This window comes from Ahaetulla prasina, chromosome 3 (assembly GCF_028640845.1).
Source record: "Ahaetulla prasina isolate Xishuangbanna chromosome 3, ASM2864084v1, whole genome shotgun sequence".
Classification (NCBI taxonomy): Eukaryota; Metazoa; Chordata; class Lepidosauria; order Squamata; family Colubridae; genus Ahaetulla; species Ahaetulla prasina.
The window spans coordinates 208,197,980-208,223,906 of record NC_080541.1 but is presented as its reverse complement, the minus strand read 5'-3'; the positions used below and the strand labels follow the sequence as shown (position 1 = coordinate 208,223,906).

The window sequence follows — 25,927 nt, the reverse complement described above, 5'->3', positions numbered from 1 at the left end:
AAGAAAAATGCTGACTTGACTTAGGGTAAGAGTCTTCACAGTTCTATTTCTCCCTTTTCTTTGGAATAGGAGTAGTGAACATGTAAAGTATAAGGATGTGGTAGTGGTTGTTTTGTCCTTTGTGTAGAGCAGGAGAATATAGTGATTTTAATGACGCCAGTGAAACAGAAACTGATGTGATGATGTGGAAGTGATGCTAATTTTTTTTTGCTTAGGATAATTTCCCCTTTCTTCTACTTCAGAGAGAGCAGAGGCTAACGGTATATAAACCAGAGTTGGATAGGTTGAGAAAAAGCACTCAGTTGCAGAATCAAGGCTCTGCCGTCATGCTGCCCTCACAGCTTGACATGGAGATTGCAGGAAGAATGATGGGACAGTAACCAGGCAATTCCACTAAAGATTAATGGTCAGGATTTGAGTGTGCAAATCACCAAATAGACATGTTCTTAAAACACATGGCAGTAGAATTTTTGTTCATACTTTTTTTTTTGCAATAGAGGGGATGTGTTGCTTTCTTGTTCTTGGACAAGCAATACCTTGGATTGGGTCCTATTTGATTATTTTTTATTGGTCAACAGGAAAGAGAGCAGAGAATGCTTCATAATCCCAAAACTGACAGAAAAGAAGACACACGGTAGGCCTCGATTTATAGTTTGTTTAGTGACTATTTGAATTTACGGCATTAAAGTGACTTATGACCGTTTTTTCACACTTATGACCGTTGCAGCATGCCCATGGTCACATGATTTGCATTCGGATGCTTGACAATATTTCTGATGCTTGTAGTGTTCCAGAGTCATGTGATCTTTTGTGATCTTCTGACAAGCAGTCAATGGGAAGCCAGATTCAGTTAACAACTGTGTTATTAATTTAACAAGCGATTCATTTAGCAAACGTGGTGACAAAAGTCGTGAAATGAGCCAAAACTCACTTAACCAATTTTTCACATAGCAACCTAAATTGTGGGCTCAATTGTGGTCATAAATCGAGGACTATCTGAAGTTATACTTCTAACCAGTTTGAATGAACTACAGAATGGAAATTTTGTTCAGATTAGTTCTTCATCCCAAAGCCCATATATTTCATTTAATAGAGTTTTTCTCAGCCTCAACAAACTTTTAAGATGTGTGGACTTCAAAACCCAAAATTCCCTATAGAGCATTGCCACAGGTTTCTGTGAGTTGAAGTCCACACATCTTAAAAGTTGCCAAGATTCAGAAATCCTAATTTAGAACACAGTATAAGGAAGAAGCTGTTCAAGTTTCTTGAACAGTTTAGTTTCTTATTACAACTTCTCACTTTTATATGCACAATAGTAAAATGCTTTTGGCACAAAACTTGATTTATAAGTGTATGTAGGAACTTCCTCTTCGCAACAATTGTGCTGTTTTTCATATAGTTTGCAAAGAAAAAAAAAGTTCAGCTTTTTTTAATTCTCCATTTCATTCTGTATTCCATTCCTTCCGCAATATTGCCCACAGTCATCCTGGAATATGTATGTGTTGAACTGTAACTTCACAATTACATCAAGCACACCCTTCTAGAAATGACAAATATATGTGTTCTGTTTTTGAAGGACATTTTTAGAATACTTTAAAAAAAAAATACATACCAAAGATCTTTGGAAAACACAGATAATAGTATTAAGCTAGTGATTTGATTTAAAGCAAATTATTTTTTAACGTAGTCATTTTGGAAAACTGTCTACGTTTAGAAGATTGTCCATCATTTTGATCAGCTGAAAATAATCTAAACACAACAAATTGTTTCACTGATCACATTTTTCTGGGCACACTGTTCTAGTGTTACTGGGCACAATTGGAGTTGCTCTGCCAATGTACTACTAAAGAGGATAAATTCTTCATTTGCCTATGAAAATATGACATTTTTTCTACCTTACCCAGGAGGGGTTTTAATATGAACAAAAAAGGACATATTTTTTTGAATATCAGAAACCCTGCTGAGAAGCAAAATTCAGAACAAAAATAGGAAAATGAAAGCGAGAAGCTACAATTTAGGACTTGTTGACATCTCAGTGCTTCTTGTGGAATCCTGTGGGCCATATTAAATGAATAAAACTTTACCTTCCCTGAAGAGAACTTTTTCTTTGGTCCCACAGAAATTAATGGCTAGAATTAATTTTTTATGGAGAAATCATTATGCTAAAGTTGAGCACAACTCTTGACTATTCAAGCAAAGGAACTAAAGAATGCATGAACCAAGAACAGTGAGGACACCGAATGACAGGAACATATCTTTGAGTGGAAGACACCTGTCATCTTAAGTCTTTGTGGATTTTTAAAAAAAATTCTTGCAAGATCAGTATCATTACCCTCATTTTTTAGAACAGAATATGTGCAATATTAAAATAGTTTTCCTACAGCTACTGAAAAGGTGAAAACTGAAAGGGAATCCAACTTACAGATAATGCATTTAGTCTGTCCTTGGTGAATCAGTTTTTCCACAGACGTTTGATGAAAATTTAACCCCTCCATTTTGTCTCTCTGAAAATTCCTAGAAACCATATCAGTAAATGTTTCATTTGCATTGCATTTTTGAGAAAATTCAAATATATTGTTTTTGGAGATCTGTTTTAGATACATTAATCTGCAAAGTTCACCAAGCTGAGTTCCAAAGGTTGCTTAACTATTGTTTACACTCCATTCCCTTCTCTCAATACTGTAGTACCTTTATATTAAGCACAGGATTTTGTGTTCATTCTGTTATAACCCAACAAGAGATACTTTTAAGTGGAGCATCTCACTCTGCTCAAGTCTATCTGACTGGCAACCCAGTCTTCATTTTCGGTCAGCTATTCTTTCCTTTATAACCAAACTCTTCTATATATGTAAAAGAAGAGTACCCTTTATTATTAGGGGGGGAAAAAGTTTGTGTAATACATTTAATATAAAAGTAGAAATCACATTTTAATCTAGGGTATGATGCAGGCCATTTGTAGTTCAATGTCTGATGCATAGTTGACTCGATCAAATGGTGTAAACACAGACATTCTATGTGTAGAGGTGGTATTGCTCATTCTCAAAATCTAACACATAGCCCATTTAATACAGGTAGGCCTCAATTTACAATCATTCCCTTAACCATTTGGCAGTGCTGAAGAAAGTTACTTACAACTGATCCTCAGATTTCTAACCCTGCAGTCACATGATAAAAATTCAGGCGCCTGGCAACTGGGAAGTAAAGGTAGTCCTTGACTTACGACCACAATTGAGCGTAAAATTTTAGTTGTTAAGTGAGTTTTGCTCCATTTTATTTATTTATTTTATTTTATTTATTTATTTATTTATTTATTTATTAATCATATTTATATACCGCCCTATCTCCCGAAGGACTCAGGGCGGTTTACAGGCACTTAAAAAACACATAGACACATAAATACACTATAAAAACAATTAAAAAACTTATTCTATAAGCCTGTATTTTAAAATATAAAAAATAAAACCCAGTTAAAACCCATAAATTTAAAATCTAGCTCAGTCCTGCACAATTAAATAGGTATGTTTTGAGCCCGCGGCGGAAGGTCCGAAGGTCCGAAAGCTGACGAAGGCCGGGGGGTAGTTCGTTCCAGAGGGTGGGAGCCCCACAGAAGGCCCTTCCCTGGGCGCCGCCAGGCGACATTGCCTCGCTGATGGCACCCTGAGGAGACCCTCTATGAGAGCGCACGGGTCGGTGAGAGGCATGCGGTAGCAGTAGGCGGTCCCGTAAATAACCCGCCCAATGCCATGGAGCGCTTTAAAGGTGGTCACCAAAACCTTGAAGCGCACCGGAAGGCCACAGGTAGCCAGTGCAGTCTGCGCAGGATGGGTGTCATCACGGGAGCCACGAGGGCTCCATCTATCACCCGCGCAGCCGCATTCTGGACTAACTGCAGCCTCCGGATGCCCTTCAAGGGAGCCCCATGTAGAGAGCATTGCAGTAATCCAGGCGAGACGTCACGAGGCGTGGTGACCGTGCATAGGGCATCCCGGTCCAGAAAGGCGCAACTGGCGTACCAGGCGAACCTGGTAGAACGCTCTCCTGGAGGCGGCCGTCAAATGATCTTCTAAAGACAGCCGCTCATCCAGGAGGACGCCTAAGTTGCGAACCCTCTCCATCGGGGCCACTGACTCGCCACCGATGGTCAGCCGCTGATTTAGCTGACTGTGCGGGATGCGGCATCCACAGCCACTCTGTCTTGGCGGGATTGAGCTTGAGCCTGTTTCTCCCCATCCAGACCCGTCGGCCTCCAGACACGGGACAGCACTTGATAACCGTTGGGGTGGTCCGGTGTAGAAAAGTACAGCTGGGTGTCATCCGCATACAGCTGGTACTTCACACCGAAACCACTGATGATCTCACCCAGCGGCTTCATGTAGATGTTAAACAGTAGGGGCGAGAGGATCGACCCCTGCGGCACCCCACAAGTGAGGCGCTTCGGGGCCGACCTCTGCCCCCCTGTCAACACCGACTGCGACTGGTCGGAGAGATAGGAGGAGAACCACCGATAAACGGTGCCTCCCACTCCCAATCCCTCCAACCGGCGCAGCAGGATACCATGGTCGATGGTATCGAAATGACTATGACTATTCTTGCCACAGTTAAGTGAACCACTGCAGTTAAATTAGTAACACAGTTGTTAAGTAAATCTGTTTTCTCCATTGATTTTGCTTATTCAGGTTATAAAAGGTGATCACATGACCTTGGAACACAGAAATGGTATGAGCCAGTTGCCATACCAGAAATGGTATGAGCCATACCACAGAAATGGTATGAGCCAGTTGCCAAGTATCTGAATTTTGATCACCTGGCCATGTGGATGCTACAAAGGTCGTTAAGGGTGAAAAATGGTCCCAAGTCACTTTTTCCAGTGTTTTTGTAATTTTGAACAGCCACTAAATGAACTGTTATAACTCAAGGACTAGCTGTATTTAAAATGGTTACAGGGTCCTGGGGTCACATCAGGGGTGAAATGCTACTGGTTCACTCCGGTTCAGGCGAACCAGTAGTGATAAAAACTACCGGTTTGGGCAAACCGAAAGGTAAAAAAAGCTACTGGTTTGGCATGCACGCGCAGCACACACCAAAAGGAGGCTTGGGAAGGTAAGTAGAGCAGCAGGGGGGATCAGCTGTGCCGCATGGTTTAGCTTTGCTAGAAAGCAGGAAATCCTGCTTTCTAGCAAAGCTAAACTGCACGGCACAGCTGATCGTCAGATCGTAGCTTTTTTAAACTACCGGTTCGACTGAACCAGTAGCTTTTTAAACGTGCAGCATGCACTTGATGCACAGCGCATATGCGTGGCCAGCAAACTGGTTCAGATTTCACCACTGGGTCACATGATTGCCTTTTCCCAACAATCCCTGGGATTTTCTGACAATCAATGTCAATAGGGAAAGACAGATTTACACGATTCCCTTAGCAACCAGTGGCTTGCTTAAAACCTTAGCAAAAAATATAAATATATATTCATGATGGGCCAGTCCTAGTTTCTCTTAGCCCAATCCATTTCACAGGGTTATTGTTGAAAGGAAACCAGGAGGATGAAGTTCACTGCCTTGAGTTATTTGTAAAACACTAAAAGTAGTCTAGAAATAAGTAAGTAAATTGAAAAGACCAGTTTAATCTAGTGGTTACAGCACCAGGAAAGTGAGTTCCAGTCCCACTTTAGGAATAAAAGCCAGATAGGTGACTTTGGGCCAGTCATTCTCTCAGCTCAACCTACCTCACAGGGCTGTTGTTGGGAAAGCAGGAGAAAGAATATTAAGGATGTTCACTTTCTTATTTATAAAAAATAATAATAGTAAAGGCAGGATAAAAAAAATCTAAAATTGCTAATAGGACCCCAGTTACTCTGGGTAGAAGCTATTTGCACAATTGCTCCTATTTGTTTATAAACACTGAAAACAAACATTTTCAGTGTTTCATGGTCATCTTTTATTGAAATTGTTTTGCTCATCCCTCTTTTTCTACTTCCATTTTTAATTAAATAATGGCAAAGTAAAAGAAAATAGCAAAGTAAAAGAAAAGAAAGTCTATGTGGTTGACAGGGGTCAAAAACAGCTTGATGGTAAATAATCAAAATAAAAGTATGATCATTGAACAATCCTATACTTATCAGTCAAAAGCAGGGCCTACTGATTTTATCCTTGGTAAAGCTGTACAAGATTAATACCTCAGAGATCTGCAAAAGTCATGGGGTTTCTTGCATAAGCCATCTCAGTGTTCAGCATATGAAACAGACTAGAGAACAACCATTCATGTAACTCTGAGATAGGAAAAGTCAAATCAATTACAGATTAATCTTGTTCCACTCTTCAGGTCTACAGTTAAGCCTACAGAATGTTTTGCATTATTCTAATTGTTCACAGTTCAATATCTCCGTACAGAATTAGAGATCCTAAGTGCTAGTTTTCGGCACTTGTGGATTTAAATTCGACCTCAGTCTTTTTAAAGTGTTGCCAGTAGAACTGTTCATTCTGCAGTTTCACAGGCTGGTTTGCAAGGCTGATCTGCATAATGCAATTTATCTGAACCAGTTTAGCATTGTCTTCTTATACGTGAGAATGCCCAAAAGCCGTCTCTAGCAGATTTTGTTAAGGATGCCCTTAGAAAATTTTATCTTTCCTCAATCTGAAAGCCCAGGCTTTTCTTTCTTTCTTTCTTCCTTTTTTTGCTGAAACGCTCCCCCTTCCCTGTCCCTCATCCCTTTTCCACCTCTCGTTTCCCTTCTCCACGTGGTGCAGCAAACAAGAGGGCGAAGGAGCCCTGGGAAGCGCCTTGACCCAGGAACGATTCCCCCTTCTAAACTTCCTCCTCCCGCAAGACGCATCTCTTTTAAGTGCAATCCCCTGCAAACTTCTGCACTCTTGGCGCCAGCCCCCTTCACCTCCCCCCCAAACGGGCCCTTCGAGGTGCGCGGGCATGGACGGAGCCCCCACGCGCGCCCAAGAAGGACGGGCCGATATCTTCAGCACCGCGGGGCTCGTTCCGTTTCCCGCCTTCTGACCACGGCTGGGGCGCGGGGAGGCGGCCGGGGAGGAGCCCGGCTGGGCAGGGAGGGCGTGAGGGTAAAGGAGGACACACTGGGCAGCTTCTCCTTGATGGGGAGCCGGCGCCCAGGAGACTCTCTGAAACTCTCCCCTCGCCCTAACGACAGGTTACCCTCCCTCTTCAATGGCGCAGGGCTTCCTGGGTGTCTGAAGCCCTAAAGCAAGTGTATGTATGGGGGAAATAGAAGACCCTCCCCCAGCCTGAAAAGAGGGCTATGCGGTGAGATCATGGACGTGGGGGGACACCCTTTTCCCCCCTCCCCGTTGCAGGGTAACTGTGGAGGTTCAGCCCCTTCCCCTTATAAAACAAAGGACGGGGAGGCAGCAGCCTGAGCAATTCGGGGAGGGCGGGGGCTTCCTTCCAGGACAGGGCGCGAGGCGAGTAATAATCCCCCTGCGCAGGAGTGGGTGAAGTTGCCGAAGAGAGGAACGGCTCCACGAAGGATGCAACCCCGGGTGGAGAATAAGTCCTGTGGATTGCAGCGGGACTTCCTCATGAGGAGGGGGAATTGGATTTTTTATCTGCCCGCGCTCTTTACAACGCGGCTTAAAAGGCCGTGAATGCCACGCCGAGATAAACATGGCATGTATATAATTAATATATAAATATAAAACTTATTATAATTAAGTAACATAACTATAAATAGTATATGTATAGTATATGTGTGTGTATAAAAAAAAATAGGTCCCCGCCCGAAGGCATTTACAGAGTGCGTTTTATGTTCCTGTGTTTTCACAGATTACTTTTATAAACCACCTTGAGCAACTGCTTCGCAGTCCGTTTATACCTACAGGATCTGTCCATTTATGTAAAACAAATGGGGTGAAAAAAAGCCCAGACTCCACCCCACCCTCCCTAAATACGGGGGGGGGACAAACATAGCCAAATTTTGCTTTCTAATTTTGCCAAGGATGCTGCCCAGCTGGATTATAATCATGGTATGGTAGAGCAGCTCAGATTCTCTGCATTGTCTTCCTTTTTACTTTCCTGCTAAGCCCCTCTTCCTCGCCCTCCCCACGGCATCTGGAGAATGAAACCAAAAGGATCAGGTGTGTATCCCGTTTGTGTGTGTGTGTGTGCGTGTGTCTTTGCGTGTCTCATGAACCAGCCTCAAAAACTCCCAATAGCCGCCTCCCTCTTTCCCTCCCTCCTTCCGAATCCCTCCTTCCTCTCTTCTTTCTCATTCAAACCCAGCAACTCCTGTTGTGTCAGTTTTATCTTCCACTACTACCAGCCGCTACCACAGCCACTTGGCAGTGGAGAATCATAAAGGTAAAAGGCACTTAATATTCTAAAATAATTACCCTTTTTAAAAAACTCTCCTTATGACCTTGCATTTCTTCTTCTTTTCTTTCCACCTTCCTGCAAAGTGAGAGAGGGAGGGGGGGGGATACAGTAGATGGGGAAGACAAACATTTAGCTCCTCTGCTTCCTCTAAACTTCTTGGTGTTTGGGGATTTAAAAAATAATAATACGATTTTGCCTTGCTTACTTCTGCCTCTCAAATCTCTCCCTCCCCTTCTCTGCGCTCTCCCAGTCGATGTTGGTGAAACTTCCATTACATTTCTATATAGGTATTTTGTTTTCAATATTCAATATGTTTAATCTCGAATGGGGGAGGGGAAGGAAGAAGGGAAAGGGAAGGACCTCTTTGTGACTCAGGGATGTTCCTGGAAGCAAGATTTGTAATGTATTTGGCACAGATGGGGGGGTTGGGTGGGAGGGGGGCAGATTTGCTAATGAGAAGTTTATTGATCCATTTTGTCAGTTTCGTTTTCAGGGTTTCCTGGGCGGAATTGAATCTGCTCTCGAGGTGTGTTTTATTATTGAATATTATAGAGATCATTGGGGGGGGGGGAACTTCCCTGATAACACTTTTAAAAATAAAATGAAACTAGTTGGCTCCTATAACAATAGCTCCGCTGGGAGAGGAGGAAAATAACAATTCACAAAGCCTGACGGAGTGATTTCACTTCCATATGTTGATACCTTTCCCTACAAGGGAGGGTTGCATTAATTTCTTCACTGATTGCGGCTTCACTTGGGGTGCGCTTGCTTTTTGTTTATTTGGCTTGCAGAAATTGGTCGCCAAAAGCAGCCTTTCGATATGCAATCCCATAAGCCCCTGCTCCCTAACCCCCTCCACCCCGAATTCCCCTTGTGAGTATAGTATCTGTATTGAAGTTTAAGGAGTTTTTGAAGTAATAGCTATAGGAAAATTGCCGGTCTAGCTAGTTTGCATCTAAATTTGCAGATGATTTGGGTTTTTTCTTCTGTAGAAGCTCTTGTTGCCAAAAGGAGTGTGAGAGGGGGAGGAAATTAGTTTTCTAATCCCTTTTTAAAAATGCCCTTTCTGAATTGACCTTGGAACCTTTAAAATTTATAGAATTTCCAATAGGGAAGGTGTTATTTGAACAGGAGGAATACAATACAGAGTGAAAAGCAAAAAATAAAATAAAATAGGAACTTAAGCCTGTAGACAAAGTGATTCTTTTTACAGAAGAATGTGAAAAGGGAAGTTTCTATAATGTGAAGGAGCAGAAGGAAATAACACACTTTCGAAAATGTGAGGGGGGTGGGTAGGAGGACTCACATCATTCTTCACAGTATTAGGCCTTGAAAAGCTGACTTGATACAATCAGGGAGGCTACGAAATAAAAGGCCTTCCAGCCAACTACATATCAAGCATTAACTTGCTGACCACTGTTTACATTCTGTTGGCAGGTGAGAGCTTGATTTTTGTATCTGCAAAGGTACTGTGAGCATCCTGCTTACAAGAGCTTGAAAATATTTTTGCCTAAATTCTGTTACACACACTTCAGGGGTCTTCTTGTCGCTTGGATGTTTCAAACCCCATTTCAAATAAGGGAGGATTGCTCATAATTAGATGTTCTCTTGAGCAAGAAGAAATGGCTCAGATAAGTAGGTTAAACTGCTTTCTTTGAAGGTGGGGGAGGGAAAGTGGGTGGAGTTTGATTTCCCTCTTCTATTTTTATGTGAATTGATGAGTCAGTATTTAAGATCTGCGGTTCGAATGCCAGCTTGTAATGGGTCATCAATAACTTCTTCTTAAATGTGAATTTCATTCAACTCCAGATAATTCAATATGACTCCTATTAATTACTAATAATACTTATCTGCTTGTGAATGGGAAGTGAGCATTATCCTGGTTTTCTTGAAATTGGATTGGGCTCCTGAAGCTTTATTTCAAGTTATGTTAATGCATTACAAAAACTGCTGTTTAGGATCTATTCCTATAGCCTTTTGATTGAGCTGACTATTTAGTGTCTTTGCCAAATCCGAGAGTTGTTTTCAGTTTCATTGTCTGTACATGCATGTATTTATACAAGGGGTTTTGTCTCTGTGTGTGTGTTTTGGTGGGAGATGGAAAAAGGAAAATACTGTTGTTAGCTTGTATAGAATAATTAATGTCTCCATATTGCTATTTAAGAACAGTTTTTTTTTTGTATGAGGTTGATTCAATTATGTCTTCATCTCTTTGGAACTGGTTGAATGACTTGACATGAGATTAGGTGCAACAAAAGAGAAGGCCGAGGGAACAACAGCTGCCTTCCAGTTCTGAGGCACTATTGCGCTTAGCAGGAAGGCATTTTATCTTTTGGTGTTGTGTTGTCAGGTTTAAATGTTAAATATTTATATTCCTGTGAAAGGTTGTTAGACTCCACTTACGTTTTTAAAAAAAGGCAAAACAAAACAACTCTTGTATTTAGAGCCTTTTGAAATTTGATGGCATGCATTTCATCCTTTTATTAAAAAAACAACAACCTCATGTTCAAATATCAAATCTTGCTAACTCTTAAGTTTATTGCTATTTTATCTGAAAAGAGCCACCACTAGTTTGTACTTGCTTGGCTGCTGTATGGTAGGAACTTTTTAAGGTGTGGCTTTAATGGCAGCTGACGATTCTTGTTTAGAAACAAATCTTATTTTGGGTATATGTTTTTTTGAAAATTCTCTTGGAGCTAAATAGCAATATCGAATAGTCCCTTTGAAAAAAGATTCTTAGTTTGAATTTGAACTCAGATTAAAAACCCATATATGTCATTTTAAAGGAATTAAAGACATTGAATATCCCCTCCCCACCCTCTAAATTCAATCTCTAGTATACATACTATATAATGTAAGAATTCCTTCCTTCAAAGGCTTTATGTGAACAGTTTTGTAATAACCCATAAGTGCTGGAGATTATAATTTTTTTGTGGATATATGCATGTCTTTTAAACAGTTAATTCTTTATGCTAATCCACGAAGTGTTATGGGGGGGTCTATTTTAATTAAATCTTATTTACAAAGTTGTGATCTAAAAGGTGAAATTTCAAAGAGAGGCTAGTATTCATGGGGATTTTAAGGAGATGGCTACTAGCTTCTTTAATGGAAATTGCATTAGATTCCAGATGGAGGGCTATGGATGGGTTGAAATATCTCCTTTGTTTTGGTGACGAATAGAAAGGCATGGGGGTGGGGATATATGGGCTTGAAAAAGGAGGTATACTTCATTACTTCTCTTACACTGGTTTGTTTCATCTTGGGTTCTTTATCAAACTTTTCCAAACCATTTTATGCATTACTTCAAGGTTGTTGTTAGATCCTGCATCTATCAACAATGTAGAATGGCATTGTTTCAGGATTAATCTCTTTCTGACAAGTATAAGATCAAAGTGAGAGGCATACTTTATTTCTTTATCCTAAAAATGTTACTTGAAAGTAAGTGCTTTGGGTTTTGGTGTGGCATACTATCAAATAGTATGTTCAGGAATAGTGAAAATCCAAGTTATTAATTTCCCGCCTAAGGGGAGGGGAGGGATAATAGAAAAGGGGATTGCAGGCCTTATTTGGCTTTCACTATTATGATAACTATGTAAAACAGAGTCAATGTCAGTAAACTTTATTGTTGAAGAAGTAGTAACATGACTTCATTTTTAAAAAATCTGGAAGAAGAAAAGAACCTGCTTTTGTAAACGTATAGAAGAATATAATGCATGCCACAAAATCAAAACCCATATTGCTAGTTCTTGTAGGAAGGAATGGCTTCTCCCTCCTTCCCTCCCTTTTCAATCTATAGTTGAAAATGACTAGTTTTACTAGTCATTTACTAGTTTAGGCAAGTTTGAAAAAGAAGCTTGACCTTTGCATTTAGTTGCTTCCACAGAGATTCAGGAAGATTAAATAACTGAAGCTGTTGGATGACAAGTTATTTATCTCATGCCATCCTTTGCATTTGAGCTTTTATTTAAATGTAGAAAACAGCACAATTTTTCCCACAGAAGGGCTGTCATTATGGGCTTCAGACCTTCCTTTATTCTCTTTTTGCCTGATTAGAACATCAGGAGTCCAATATAGTTGGTCCTTCCTGTCTTCTGCTTCACATAATTACATTTGCTACGCCTTTGGCACCAAAGATAATTATTCATAATGAATACTTTTTAGCATTTTTAATGACACTTGAATCTTGTGCAAGCCTCCAGCAATTGAGAATCAGGAATAAAATAATATTTTGGGGGGGGGGGAGGGTGAACGATGTTTCAGAGGTTTGTGAATGCTGATTTGAATTGGGAAAGTAAAGCATGCGGTTCCTTTATTTTACTTACAGAGGTTTTGGATTTTAAAAATGGGATGTGCAGTCTGTACAACTGCTGTGTGTAAAAGTGGCTTAACTATTGTAAATTGAGGTTTTCTTGTTCAAAGCTACCAGCACTTCTATTTTTATCCTCTTTCTAATATAAGGCCACATGTGGTTCTCCTCCAAGTTAGTATTACAGTTGATAAGCAGTTGGCAGAATTCTTGCTTTATGCTTTGTTTTTAGTAAAGTTAAAGGATCTCATTTTGTCCAAAAAGTAAGAGTTCCAAGAACATAAACTTTCAATTGTTCAGCTGGTGAAGGGTTCACATCAACCATATTAATAGTTTTAAGTTAGCATCATCAGATGAAGCCAGAAAAATATTCTTGTTTGGATAAAGGTAAATTGTAAACGGAATTAATAATTTTCCACTATGGACTTAAATACACATGCTTATAGAGTTGTTCCACTCTTAAGAAACAATTACAGCATATTAGATAAATCATCTCCTCCTTCACTTTAACCCAGATAATTTTATAGCCTATTGGACTATAAATTGTCAACTTTCAAAGTAAGAAGCCAAATTTAAAAATAATATAATTCGTAATCAAGGCCTATTAATGCAACACTCTTCTATAGCAATTAACACTACTGAATATGTTGTGAGTTTGGAATAATTGTCTTTTATTTATACATGAGATGAATAACATATTTTTTGTTCAGGAGCACAAAATGGTGCTCATAATATTCCTTACAACAACAATGCTGTGAAGTGGACTCAGCTGAAAAATGAAAACTAGCCCAAAATCAATCAATGATCTTATATGGTTGAGGTGGGAATATAACTTGAGTCTCCTATGCCACATCAAAACTTTATCTAAATATAGCGCTATTAAAGAATGCATTTTCTAGTTTGATTTTAAATACATTGTTCTAGTAGTTAGTGAATAATGAGGAGTAGGCATCAAAAACAGCACTAAAAAATCAGCAAGGGATTGGCATCATTTTAAAAAATGGAATTTTGTTCCAGAGATTATCACTTATAATTATCACTTATAAAACTGGGAGAGGAGTTGGATAACAGCTAACAACTGCTTTATTGCTTCTCCCTAACCCTAGATTTGTAGGATTCATGAATTGTTATGTTATGCTGAACTGTCTACTTTCAAATGCAAATGAGTCCTTTTATGACTTTGCTTTTTTGTTGAATATGTTATGTGGGTGTCATAAAGGAAGCTAGAAAAGGTTTGGAACAGAACCAAAGTGGTTGCATTATATTTTCATGTGATCCTCAAATGCAGCCTTAATCTCACTTAAGGATTATGGGAGATGAAGTCCATACCTCTAGAAAACACTATTTGGAAAGAACTGTTTAAATATATTTGGACATACCGAAGCTATAAAGTGAAGGAAAACAGGGAAATTGCCTTTTAACCTTGATTTCAAGGATAATTGAAAATATTGTGTTCTTGATAGTTTAATGAAGTATACTTTATATACTACTTAAACCCAGATGACTGTAATTACGCAGTTTAAAAGAAAATATTTGGTTTTCAAATAGGGCATATAAGTATTCTGCAAGGTAGAGAAAGAAGAAACTTAATTAAAATAGATTATTTGGTCAAAAATATGTGCTATTGCTCTGTTGTATGCTTGGGTGAACTGGAGTCACTTGAAATTTCATTTAATCTACATGAAATTTTAGTATTTATTTAGATAATGGATGAAAATTTCCTGGAAACTCTTAACTAAAACTGTACCTGCATATATTAACACAAGCTATATTTTTATTCAGAGGAAAATTCTGTTGGGAAGAATTTTTTACTTATGAACCTATAATTGTTAGGGTTTCTTCACTTTAGAAGTTGGACTACATAGCTATATTACTATGCATGGATTTTAAATTCACTTATTGTAGAAATTCCTACCAGTTTTTCATATAATGTAAGAAAAGTTTCACTTTTGAGCGGAAGATCCTGGATGAGCTTTGCTCCATATGATTAGCTGTGGTTTTTGGCTTAACAGTTTTTAAGTAAACCTCTGAGGAATTTTTTTTTTACTAAAAGATTTACTAAATTTAAAAAAATATCAACTAATATATTCAGGCAACTTTGAAAACATAAAAACAGGTGATGCATTTCCTGAATTTGATATCCTAATTCCAGCAACAAATTCCCTTTTTGGCTTTTAGTAAAACTATTCTGTTGTCTGCCAGGCCTAATTTAAATTGGAGAGAGAGCTGCATGATATATTTGACTGAATTAATTGATAATTCAATTTGGGGGATTATCATGCAAACAAATACACTGTTTAGGGAAATTATAATCTAGGAAAAATCCAGAACCTGATAAGCTTGTTTTTCACAGGCTTTGGTTTGATCTAACATTCACATTTAGGATATGCTATTTCAAGTTTCATGGGGCTAGGTGGCTCAGGGGCTAGGACATTGAGCTTGTTGATCAAAAGGTCGGCAGCTCAGTGGTTCGAATCCCTAGTGCTGCCATGTAATGGGGTGAGCTCCCGTTACTTGTCCCAGCTTCTGCCAACCTAGCAGTTTCAAAAGCATGTAAAAATGCAAGTATTAAAAATAGGGACCACCTTTGGTGGGAAGGTAACAGCGTTCCATGCGCCTTTGGCGTTGAGTCATGCTGGCCACATGACCACGGAGACGTCTTCGGACAGCGCTGGCTCTTCGGTTTTGAAACGGAGATGAGCACCTCCCCCTAGACTAGCACGTATGTGCGAGGGGAACCTTTACCTTTACCTTATTTCAAGTTTCATCTTGAAAATCATTCAGGACTTTAATTCATCTGAATATATATATTGGCTATTACATTTAATACTGTACTTTATCTGCTATAGTTTTGCCCAGCTGCATTTATTTTTAATTTATATACCCCAACTTCATGCACGTTTGTCTATCTGTCTATTTATCATCTACCTCTCCTCTTTTACCTAAGATACGTTCCTAGCACATAACTCATTATTGGCTAAATAACGGTAGTTGCAGAATTAATATAGGATATCCTGTTGCAGTATTTTGAAAGAGATTGAAATTGCCAGCTTCTGGATATCCTAAAATCTTGAGGATGCTAAGATCTGCATAGTATAATTTACTAAAAAAAATTGACTTGAGTATTTTAATACAAATTATTTTTAAGTATTTAAACTTTCTTTACTTGCAATCCAAATGGATGATCATTAAATTAGATTATACATTGTTACTTTACCACTGAAGTTTCAGAAGAACTTGGAACTCAAAATTACCAAGTTTTTCCTTTAAAGTCAGAATACAGTTGGGCATATGACTCAGCATTCAAAATTGGAATCTGTCTTCATCCTATTGCTTCTTTTCCTCCTTCCATTTTGTATATCAGTATTGCCAAGTGATAAACTTGAAACAAATTTAAATGGGTATTCTTCTAATCAGGCTACTAAAATCTCTTATCTTTGAGTTGAAATAGATTAATAGATTCACAGACAGCGCATTTTATGTTATCCTGTTCTGCGGCAACCATTGGAAAGCTAATCTATATATTCCTAAAAAAGGCAAATATAAAAAAATGGCAAAAAGGAAGTTGTTTTTGCCTCAGGACAGGATCACTGGGTATATTCTGGAACTTTCATTGCTACTTAAAGTACATTTTAGTATTTTGATCAGAGCTACTAAACCTTCTACCATGAAGAACTTCCAGTGCTTATGTTCTCCTAAATTTGGGATACATTTTATTGTAATGTTAGATCTCTCTTGAATATATGTTTGGGCCATAAATATAGTCCAACTATTCAGTGGTAGGTATTTGCAAGTGACTGAGGTATATGAAAGATGTAGAAGGGAAAAGCAATATTATCCAGGAATATCAGTAGCTCAGATTTAGTGGGATTTGGGCATTTTCTTCCAAGTTGCAGGTCCCTAAACTGTTATTTCAGGCTAGTTTTGCAACAATCATCCATTACAAAAATACTTCACCATGCAGTGAGAAGGTTGTTCTATAAGAAATATTTTTTCCTTTCTTCCCCAAGCTCTGAATATGGCAAATGCTTACTTTACTTCCAATCAAAGGTAAAGGTCCCCCTCGCACATATGTGCTAGTTGTTCCCGACTCTAGGAGGGACTCATCTCCGTTTCAAAGAAAAGGGCCTCTGGTGGCTCAGACTGCTAAGACAGTCTGTTATTAACACAGCTGCTTGCAATTACTGCAGGTTCAAGTCCCACCAGGCCCAAGGTTGACTCAGCCTTTCATCCTTTATAAGGTAGGTAAAATGAGGACCCAGATTGTTGGGGGCAATAAGTTGACTTTGTATATAATATACAAATGGATGAAGACTATTGCTTAATATAGTGTAAGCCGCCCTAAGTCTTCGGAGAAGGGCGGGATATAAATGCAAATAAAAAAAAAAGTCAAAGAGCCTGCGCTGTCCGAAGATGTCTCCGTGGTCATGTGACCAACATGACTAAACGCCAAAAGCGCATGGAACGCTGTTACCTTCCCACCAAAGATGGTATCTATTTTTCTACTTGCATTTTTTATGTGCTTTCAAACTGCTAGGTTGGCAGAAGCTGGAACAAGTAATGGGAGCTCGCCCCGCTACTCGGCACTAGGGATTTGAACTGTTGAACTTTCAATCGACAAGCTCAATTTCTTAGCCACTGAGCCACCGTGTCCCTTCCACTTCCGATCATAGTAAAGTATTAAAAAAAAAAAAAAGATCAGGCAAGGCAGTCCATAGTGCCTGTTTTGGTTGAATTAATTCAAATGGAGGTAATATTTGTGGTGGAAGAAATAAATTTATTTGTCATCCTGGCATTTAGGCAAATAGTGCTTACGCTACATTTGATATTGGTGGAAGAGATTATGCATGTGAGTGTATTCATATGTATGAGTCAAATATTCAGTATGTGACTCATTTATGACACCTCTACAAAATTAGCGTATTTGTGTTGTAAACTTTCATGAAGTTGAGTGCACATGCTGATGCATTAGAGACAAGATGATATCCTTTTGAGGTGTGTGTGTGTGTGTGAGTGTGTGTATGTATATGTGTGTGTGTGTATATATATATATATAATATAAGTATGAATGGAAATTTTCCATTCAATTTTCTGAATATTCAAAGAAAGCTCCTGTTTAAAAATAGTTTTTGCAAAAATTTATCATCAACTGTAATTTGAACTTGATTGAAATCAAGAGGACTGGTTCCTTATTAGAAGAATCAAATTAGTAAAAGTACAAGGACAGAGTTAATCAAGAATGACAGTTGTTTCACATCCTTTTGAGAACTTGGTATAAATATTATAGACTTCTATACTCATTTTTGACATTGGCTCCTAGGCATGGCTTCCAGAATAAGGTGAATTCTTGAGCATTTAGATATTTCCTTCTCCTGATATTTAAAAATTGGCAATAGAGAAGTAAATTGAATCAATATTGATTACTGTGATTGAAATTTAGGCTAATATAAATCTGTTTGATAATATGACTACTATTCTGAAACTTATCTCCATGCAATCTCGGGGTGCATAAAATAATTATGTGCAAAAGAAAAAACTGATTAGGTTCCTAGGTTTAGGTCTAGATTTTTCTATTTTATAGTGCATGGCTTTTATCTTTTTCTTATGAGACAGCTGGGATATGTAGGTACAGACTAAATATAAAGTTTTCTCAGTAGTATGTGGCTCATGTTGATTTTAAATATTGTGCTTATAGTGATAAATTTATACTGTAGCTTAGTGGTAAAACTAGTTTTTCTGCAAATTGTTCTGAAGCTAGAATGAGTTATGCAACTTTTGAGAAAGTAAGTTAATAAGACTTAAAAATTACCTCATTGGAATTCTACTTGCCCAATATTTTTGACTGATTAAATGTTAATCTTTTAAAAGATATGTGGCATATTGACAGTACCATTATGAATTTATGGAAATTGAGTAATTTTGAAATAATCACTACAGAAAGAGTAGATTACAACTAAAAAGCAAACAGCAATTCACCCAACTAGAGCCACTTTGGTATAGGCCTAGTAATCAGCTGGCGTTTTGGGTGGTTTTTGGAGCTATTACTCTCTCAGCCCAACCCATTTTTCAGGGTTGTTGTGAGGAAAATTCAAGGAGGACAGATGTTACGTACACTTGCTTTCAGCTACTTATAAAGTAATAAAGATGGAACAAAAATCAAAGTGGGAGAAAATATATAGAATCTATTACAATTATTTTAATTTTATTTTGTATTAATATATACTGGCATTAGATTATGAGAACAATAGACTATATATTTATCTTATAAAAGGAAATAATTGTTTCTTTAATAATAGCTCGATAGAAATGGGAAGGGCACAGTAGCTAAGATGCTGAGCTTGTCAATCGAAAGGTTGGCAGTTCAGTGGTTCGAATCCTAGTGCCGCATAATGGCGTCAGCTCCCATTACTTGTCCCAGCTTCTGCCAACCTAGCAGTTCGAAAGCACGTAAAAAATGCAAGTAGAAAAATAGGGACCACCTTTGATGGGAAGGTAACAGCATTCCGTGCGCCTTTGGCATTTAGTCATGCCGGCCACATGACCATGGAGATGTCTTCAAAAAGTGCCGGCTTGTCGGCTTTGAAACAGAAATGAGCACCGCCCCCTAGAGTCGGGAATGACTAGCACATATGTGCGATTGGAACCTTTACCTTACCTTTACATAGAACAATTTGTTCTAAATATGTTACTAAAAATGGTAATTTGAAAAAATAAAAATGCAGCTAAAACAGATAGCTTGAAAGTTAGCATGTGTTTTTAAAGATGTTTTTGCAAATATTTTTAGGTATTGTTACATACAGAAATCTAATGGGACTAAAATTCCAAGTACCGTATATACTCGAGTATAAGCCGAGTTTTTCAGCACGTTTTTTGTGCTGAAAAACGTCCCCTCGGCTTATACTCGGGTCTATACGGCTTATACTCGAGTTTTTTTTTTTTTAAGCCCCTCGGCTTATACTCGAGTATATACGGCTTATACTCGAGTTTTTTTCTTTTTCACATTTTACCGGACGGCGGGAAGCCCTGCCGGTGCAGTGAGAGGGCGGGGCGGGGGAGCCGCCAGCCTTCTCAGCTGAGGGAGGGAGGGTTTCCCCAACCGGTAGGTGCCTCATTTCCCACCCTCGGCTTATACTCGAGTCCCCAGTTTACCCCAGTTTTTGGGGTAAAATTGGGGACCTCGGCTTATACTCGGATCGGCTTATATTCGAGTATATACGGTATATCTTTTTAGGAGTTGCCTAATTTGATAGAATCTCAATTTTGAATAGAATGCAATAGACAGAAAATCTGGTATGGTTTCTTATTGGCATGGTATCAGTTTTTGTAATGAACTGAAGGAAAAGTTTCGCCTGTTTTATGTGTAAATGATAAGCTGAGTGTTTTAAACATGGTTTGCTAAACAGGTCATAGTAGCTTAGTCACATATCGTACACCATAATAGGTGGGTTTGCAAACCACACTAGGACATAAACAAGGAACCACATTATAATAATACATTTGGGTTAGATTTTTATAAATAATACATAGTTGCTGTTAGAACTGTGTTTTAGTAACTAAACTCTGCAGTACAGCGCACTAATCTATAGTATCTATACAGTAGAAATTAAATATATTGACATCAATATCAATGTTGTATTTACTTCTTTCTTTTTTTTAAAAATGGAAGCTTAAAAGGTTCACATCCCTGTGATATCACTGGCAGTTTTTCTGGGGAAAGAGAGAGTTAAATGTAAAATCAGAGTTTTTATAAGATGAACAAATGATGATATGGAGAATTGGCACGTTTGCAAATGTTCCATAGTACATTCTGTGATCCAAATATAAGTGTAAAGATATTTCGTCAATTGTGGGCTGAAGATTAGCCATTAATGAGGTGTAGATCAGGGGTGAAATCTACTTACCTTCCTTGCCAGTTCAGAAGTGCACGCACCATGCAAAAGGTAAAAAAACCAAATTACTTCCTGGTTAAAACACGGAAGTAATGACACCCGGGCGGGTGGGCAGAGCTTTGCTCTGCCATTGCTTCCGGATTGCCGAACTACCAGCCATGATCACTACTGGATTGTACAATCCAGTCCGGTAGCATTTCATCCCTGATGTAGATGCTGTTCACACTTTTGGTTCTTCAAAAGGCCATGAGAGTACAGAAGTGTGGTGTGGCTCCTGTGTCAACCCCCACTCTACTTCTACACCTCCTTTTCTTTCTAGAAGAAACAAAGGTGTTATTTTTGAGGAATTACTGTCTATAACATGGGTAGTATTGTTAATTGTTGGTATGATGAAAAGCAAGGGAAAGCTGCTAATAAATGCTAGGGAAAAAGGAAGAAAGAAAAGAAATTTCTTTTTGTCTTTGAACAAAGAAGTTTGTTTCTATGAGAATGTTGGTCTCATTCTCATAAAGATGAAGTCAGTCTCTTCATCTTTACAGGAAGGTTGGATATTTAGTCAAAGCCTTTTAGAATGACTCTGAATTAGCATCCAGAACGAGTTCTGGAGATTCTTCAGCATTGCTAAAAAAAAAGATGATATAAAGAGCAAAGCAGGCCTTACATTATGTCAGTTGCCTGTCGCCCCATAGATATTGCTGAATATGCAATCAGTTCCAACTAGCATGGTCGTGGCTGTGGAATGCTGGGAATTGTAGTACAGCAATAACTAGAATGCCACAGGTTCGCCACCCCCCTCCCCCATTTTATATTGTTTGCAGCCTAAAGCAAATATTTATGTATCTCAAGTTTCAGTTGGGAAGTTTGAGATACTGCAGTGCCAGGTCAAATCTTAGAAAGGGATGTAAGGTCAAAATTAAGCAATGGAAATGCAGTTTGTTCTGTACAGAAGACTGTAACGTTCAGAAATGAGTTCTGTTCGTTTTAAGATATTGTATGTCCAGCAACTCTGAAATGAGATTATGTTAAATGAAATTGTAAACTAGGTAGCTTTCCAGTGTTTTTGTAGTTGAAATTGCCAGGCTCTTCATATTTTCAAAATGTATAAAATAGTTTTTTTGTATCAAAACAGTTTTCATTTATAGAACTGTGAAGAATAAATCTAATTATCTTCAATCTTCAATATACAACGGGATTCAGTTTGACAAAACTGAATTGTATAAGGCATTCTGTTTCCACACACACACCCATTTCCTCTTTCCAAAATTTTACCAAATAGATAGCAGATGAAAATATGCCATAGAAATACAAGAAAAACATGATGTGAATAGTTTCTAGAATGCAACTATATTGTAGCATAAAATATCATTCTAGGTAGGAAAGTGAGAGTAATCTCTACTTCAAAAGATTCAATGTTTTATTTGCAAATATCAGTAATTGAGGTTGACTTGAAAGGAACTTGACTAGGCTAGATTAGGAAACAGAAAAGAAATGGCAAAATCTTGCTATACTTTGGCTTGCTATTTAACTGAACATTGAAACGCAAAAACCAGAAATTACTATTGCCTTTCTTATTAGACTGATACTTTTCAGTAGTACCTTATAAAATGTCTTTTATCATAGTTGGTGATTGTTTTATTTGAAGTTATGCAGGATAAACATAAAAGTCCAAAGACAAACCAAAAACCAAATTGTTAATATATGAAGCATATATTAACAGGGAACAGTTATTTAAGGAAAACTCTATAAAGGAGTATCTTTAGCATACATAAGTTTGTAAAGAATGTAAAAATAGCATGATTGCTGACAAATTTATTTTGGGTTGTTCACTAATAAACTAAAATAAAAAGAATTAGATTCTCATCCCAGTTCCATATTTATGTGATGTCCCACCCCTCTATTGAAATGCAGCCCCACCATTTAAAAGGATCAGTGTAATTTTGGGTTTCAGAAACACTGGCTTTCTTAGCCTGCCTTCTTTTTATTTGGATGAATTGCTCCGTGATCTCCAATATTTAGTAAGCATTTTACCTAAAAATAGAATGTATATCTAAAATTTAAACTGATAGGTTTGTATAGCATATAACTTTTTAAAAAAGATTTAAGCATTTAGGGTTGTGATTCCCAGCTTCCCAAAACTCAGCAGCAGTGAATCAACTTTAAAATATTTAAAAGAGAAGGAGGTAAACGGCTATACACAAATTTAACCTTGGGTAGTTTATCCCTAATTCTAGATATAAATATAATACTGCATTTAGTGTAATTCAGGATGAAGTCCTAACCTTTACCCTCTTAATGGGGGCGGGGTAGGGGGAGAAACTAGAATTGTGTGATTTGGGGGAGGCAGGAGTGGTATGCATCAAGTTCTAACAGTTCTTCATTGACAAATGGTCAATAAGATGAGGAAGGAAAATAACTATTAATCAGGATTAAGCAATCCATTCCCTTGCATATTTTTTTCCCAGTATCACTTCCACAATTGCCTGTCATTATCTCTGTTGGTGGAGGCTGATAGGGGTTGAAGTCCAAAACGTCTGCAGAGAATCAGATTGCCTATCTCTGCTATTAAGGCTGATACTTACCAAAATGCATGAACACAACTGGAACTAAATACAGAGGAATTACTGACATAAGCACTACTTTGAAAAACCAAAAGAAACTCTTTAAATCTGAATATATATTTGAAATGTTATTTAATGTAGAATGAATGTATTTACTTCGTTATCAGAACAGTTACACATTTTTTTAAAAAAAATAGCACATAATACACCGTATTTTTCTCACTATAAAACGTATCCCCCCCCCCAAAGGGTGGAAATGTCTGCGTCTTGTAAAGCAAATATTGTGGTGGGGGAGAGGGGCTGCGGCAGCGGTGTTCGCTGCCGCCACCTTTCATCACTGCCGCTGTTCGTCATTGCCACCTCTGGAGCCTTCGCTGCCGAGCAGCTGATCAACCGTTGGATCAGCCTCCTGGAATACCGCTGATCAGCTATTCTAGGTGGTGGGGATTGCTGCTGATAGGTAGCAATCTCTACCGCCTAGAACAGCAGTATTCCAGGAGGCCTGGAATCAGCTGCTTAGCAGCAAAGGCTCCAGTGTTACCCGGTAGCGGCAGTAGCTCAGCTCAGTTGACCGCTGGTGGGCTCAACGGAATGGAGTCCTGACGAGCCACATGCTGGGGCTGCAATAATGTCCTGAAGCTGACCAGGCTGTTTGCTGCAAGGATGCTAGCCGGATGGATGCTGGGAGGCAGAGGCAGATTTTATTTTTCTTGTTTTCCTCCTCTAAAGCTAATGTACGTCTTATAGTGTGAAAAATACGGTAGTTTTAAAGTTATGCCATTAAACAATCATAGCTGCACAATTTCACATAGTCTAAAAGTCTAGCTCAGGAAAAAAAAGGGGTTTTCCCATTCTCTTCTCTGTTACCTTCCACCCTGTTGCCACTGTCCATTACAAGTTTCATATTGGAGTTAAATTGCCCCAGCAAGTTTGTCACTAGGGTGATACACATGGATATCTGCTATAGTTCTGAAAAGCATTGGACATATAATTCAGCTTTTTTTTTTTAAAGAAAGCCTGCCAAAATTATTATGGCGGTGTATTTTTAAAAAGACGTGTAATTTGCTTGCTCTTTCGGAAGAGAGATTGATGGCTGCTATGGCTGAGAGAGACTGCGGTATCTTTATTTCTCTGAACCCTAAAATATATTACTCATATTTTAAAAATCTGCTGAATTTATGCAGATCATAGAATATAAATGTTCTAAATACAAAGGTGACTCCTGAAAGTGCAAAAATATGTTAAATTACAGCATAGTCTTGTCAATATAGTCTGTGATAAAGCTTGCCTTCAGAAGTTGTAGGTGCTTCATCCCTTGAGATTTTTAAGAAGAGATTGGATAGTCATATGTCTGAGAAGGTTATAAGCTCTCCTGCTTGAGCAGGGGGTTGGACTGGAAGACCTCCAAGATCCCTTCCAGCTCTATTCTGATTTGATATACTGGTTTTACCTCTACATAAAAAGCTTAGCTCCTGCTCCTAAAGGATTTGTGAGAAGTGTATGAGAGAGGCAGTAAGGGTATTTACCTTTTGGACTATACAAATATGCCTTTTTAATGTAATTGTCATCTATCCCTGTTAAAATGTTTTAGTCTTTAAGATTGAGATATTATTTTGAAAGCAGTGATTTGATTTTAAGGAGCTTAACTTTAAACCGATTTGAAAAAAAAACCCCACATAACATAAACTTCCTGAAGTTTACTTGTACTGCATTTAGAAAATCTGGGCAATTTATTTGTAAATGTCTGTAGTGAAATTGTATATTGGAATGAAATGCACATTGAGTATTTTCGGCTGCTAATTCAGTAGTAATTAGAAGCTTTGGATTTCAATCCACTCAGAATTTGTGGTGTGCTTATACATTTGGTAGGATTATCTTGGATTGCAGAGGAGTAACTAAACCATCACAATACCCATTGATCTGTCTGTCCAAAAATTTCTATGTGTGTGTGTGTGTGTGAGTGAGTGAGAGAGAGAGAGAGAGAGAGAGAGAGAGAGAGAACTCAGAAAATTGTAGACTTCAAAAGATAATAGATTTGAGGTCTAATATTTAACAGACAATGCTGTTGATAATGCAGATTGTTTGTTCAAGAATTAGCCTGCTCTAGTGATCAAACGATCAAGTCTGTTTATGTACTATATATACATAATTGCTTTTACCATGATGTTATTGAATAAACCATAGTTGGTTAATAGATTGTACCGTAGTACACAATAAATTGGTTTGCCAATGGTAAAAGACTGGGTTCATACACTGCTCTAATTGAATATAAATGAATCAAATCTTATGGCTTACTACACTACTGTGTATCTCTAAGGATCAAGTGTAGAGAAACCAAATTATCTTAAATCAGCTTTAAGGTTTACTAAGCAATTTAATATCAATTTGTTAGTATAAATTTTCTCAATGTACTACTTTAAAGGTAAAATGATGGCATAGAGTGGGAATATTAAATAAATCTATTCTACTTTGAGGACCTTGGAAGAAAGTATCAGAATCACATGGTTTGAAAGTAATAAAGGATAAAATAATGTTGGGTATCTCTGATGAGAAGGGTTTATGGAGATTCTTAGTCATTCAGGTCATGGTTGTCCCAAAGATGCTTTGTCAAGGGCAACTGGACTTTCTGGTTTTTCTTTGAAGACCTTTCTCTTCTCATCCAAGAAGCTTCTTCAGCTCTGACTTGATGATGGGAAATGGAATAGGAGAACAAACCCATTAGGACAAGGTTCAGCAGCCCGTCTGCATTTAAAAGATAAAGGCCACTCTTGAAGACAGAAAAGTCCACATTTTGGATAGAGAGTACAGCTGGTTTGAAAGAGGGGTCAAAGAGGCCATC

The 25,927-nt window shown here is 38.2% G+C and overlaps 1 protein-coding gene across 2 annotated transcripts in view; it reads left to right on the top strand.

The window, feature by feature from the left end:
• The first annotated feature begins 7,092 nt into the window (after positions 1 to 7,092).
• ZNF217 (zinc finger protein 217) overlaps positions 7,093 to 25,927 on the top strand; it is a 36,382-nt gene continuing 17,547 nt past the window's right edge. Inside the window, exon 1 of one of the 2 annotated variants that reach the window (XM_058174477.1) lies at positions 7,093 to 8,097. The gene's annotated coding sequence lies outside the window, so the exon portion shown is untranslated. Of the gene's footprint in view, positions 8,098 to 8,221; positions 8,321 to 25,927 lie in introns of those variants that run through there. The other variant, XM_058174476.1, reaches the window with a different exon arrangement.